We start from the raw sequence: 2808 nt of genomic DNA, 5'->3' as shown, positions 1-2808 counted from the left end.
TGCTTTTGCTCATCATCCTCAACATCTCTAGGAGCATATCGAGATAACTGGATGAATTTGTCCCTATATTCACTCACAGACATACTTCCTTGCTTGAGGGAGAGAAACTCCTTTCTCTTAATCTTCATGAGCCCGGCAGGAATATGGTAATTCCTGAATTGTGTGGAGAATTCTGCCCAGGTAATTGTATCGACAGCAGCATGAGCAGCGCAGTACGCATCCCACCAATCTGCAGCAGGACCAGCGAGACGACCTGATGCGTAGAGTACTTTCTCTCGGTCCGAGCACTGAGCTATGTTGAGCATCTTCTCTATAGACTTTAGCCAGTCATCAGCTTGTAGTGGATCCGTGGAGTTGGAGAAGGTTGGTGGTTTGTGGCTCATGAATTCCCGATGCTTATCTCGGGGTGGAACTGGTGGTGGAGGTGGAGGCAATGGCACCTGTTGCTGTTGCTGCTGTTGTTGAAGTTGTTGTTGCAGCTGCTGTTGTTGCACCCTTCTCTCCTGGCGTATCTCTTCCCGCTCTTGGTGCATCTCCCGACGTGCATCCTCTCTTTCCTGGCGCATTTCCTGGCGTTCTTGCTGCATTTGGGCGCGCATATCTGCCATAGTGTCAGCCATTTGCTGCATCATCCTCATTTGAGCTGCAATCAGTGGGTCAACTCCGCCTGGTGGAGGATTAGGAGGATTCATCTCTGCTGGCTGTGGCTGGGGTTGTCTATATATCTGCCGAGTGTGTCGATTAGGAGGTAAATCAATTCCACCACCCCTCCTGGTATTGACCATCTAAGTTAGAAGCATATCGTAAGATAGTTTTGCAAGGGAATCATTTGGTCGGCAGAATGAATAAGCTAATAGTTGGTTATGTACTGAAGATTCTTTGGTAGGGCTTGACCAGATATTTTATGTCAAGACTAGGGTAACTAGTTGTATGAGGTGAATGTCCAAAGGTAAGATAGAATCTGGTAAGATGAGATAGATACGGAATACTAGATATTTTATTATTTTTTTTTGGGGAATAATCTAGTTTATCTAGTTATTTTTATAAGCATTATATATATGTAAATGTAATTGTGGACATTACTCCACAACCCATCACACTCAATCAAAGATCCAAATCATACATGTATCATAAGAACAAGCATTCAAGCATATAGAAAAAAATAGTTTTGTTTTTGTTCCTAAGAGTAGGTCTCCTATTCCTAAAGTCACTTTAGACATAGGATTTCAAAGTGTGAAATCCAAGTTTGTCTTTAGAAGGAAAAGGTAAGAATAATCAGAGTAAGCGGAAATAGATGAGAAAGATTAAGAAAAGTTTAGAAAAGAATCAGAGTAGCAAAGGTAAGTAGTAATGGTTGTCCAGTTCTATCTAGGTTTCGTCCTACAGTCAACATTCCTCTGATACCACTCTCTGTAACACCCGGATTTTAGGGGTCCAAAACCCGGGCGTAAACTAATCACCAGGTGTGCTGGGACCAAGTCTCACACATATGATGAATCATGGCACAGGATCGAATGTCACATCTTTACTATTTAACAGGAGTTCTGTACAAAAATAATTAAATAATTACATCATATGAGGAAACGATCCAGCAACCCAAAGTTGACTGGGAGACGACGACCTAGACCACTCACGAACTCATCACAGCATCCTCCAAGCGCCTCATCCTGCGGTACCTGTTCTTGACCTGTGGGGGGGTGTGAGACAGCAAGAGTGAGCTCACATACGTTCATTGCTCAACAAGTTGTGGGGAATAATGTGCATGAACTCACCAAAGGTGGGAGCTCACGTGAAGTGTAAGGCTTACCAAAGAGGATGGTTAGAGCTGAGCATTGCTTTTAAAGTTGGTCAAAATTTTATTAGCAATTACTAAGTATAAGTAAATACCAACCCAATTAAATAGTAGAACAGAAGTAACAACATCACCTGCGATGCAATGCATATGACAAATTGAATTTAAGTTCCATAAATTAATCATGTGAGTGTCCGAGCCGCTCATGACCGTGAGCACGGCTAGTATACCAGTTTTACACTCTGCAGAGGTTGCGCATCTTTACCCACAAGTCATGTTACCCATCTGCCAAGGGATCGCGACTTCCCATACACCTCTACCGAGGAGGCGAGGCAGGGTAACACTACGAGGCCTTTACAAAGTTCCACTAGCTTCAGAAAACCCGCTACAGTTTATAGGAAGCTCCAATGCAGGAATCCCTTGCAGGACCGCCATCACAGCAAAATCCTCCCGAGGGCCTCCCCAGGAAATCCCTTGCAGGACCGCCATCACAGCAAAATCCTCCCGAGGGCCTTCCCAGGAATCCCTTGCAGGACCGCCATCACAGCAAAATCCTCCCGAGGGCCTCCCATACACTGACCACTCCCCTACTGCCCTTGCCCCTTCGGGTAAGGTAGTCCTCCACTAGCTTTCCCTAATTAATCAGCCAAGGGCGTCCCATTAAACCCTTGTGGTAGCACTTTTCCCGGGTGGTTCTCCACTTCCAATTAACATAATGATCTTATCATGAACAGTGATAATAAACAGATAATAAAAGTGTATCATGAATAATGTATCTTCATACCCAAAACCACATAAAGCACTAGCAAGTACTACCCAAAAAGTTAGTGGTAAACAAGGTATAAGATCAAGACAAACTAGGGTAACCTATTAGGTCCCATCAAATTAACCTATGCAGATCATTATGATTAATCAGAACATGAGTGGGTAAAAAGAAGTGATCAAGGGCACAACTTGCCTGGACTTGAGATTCCAGGTACCAGGATGATCTTCAGGTGACTCGTGACCTCACTGCT

The sequence above is a fragment of the Zea mays genome, unplaced genomic scaffold (genome assembly GCF_902167145.1).
Source record: "Zea mays cultivar B73 unplaced genomic scaffold, Zm-B73-REFERENCE-NAM-5.0 scaffold_670, whole genome shotgun sequence".
Taxonomy (NCBI): Eukaryota; Viridiplantae; Streptophyta; class Magnoliopsida; order Poales; family Poaceae; genus Zea; species Zea mays.
This window is presented reverse-complemented; position numbering follows the sequence as displayed.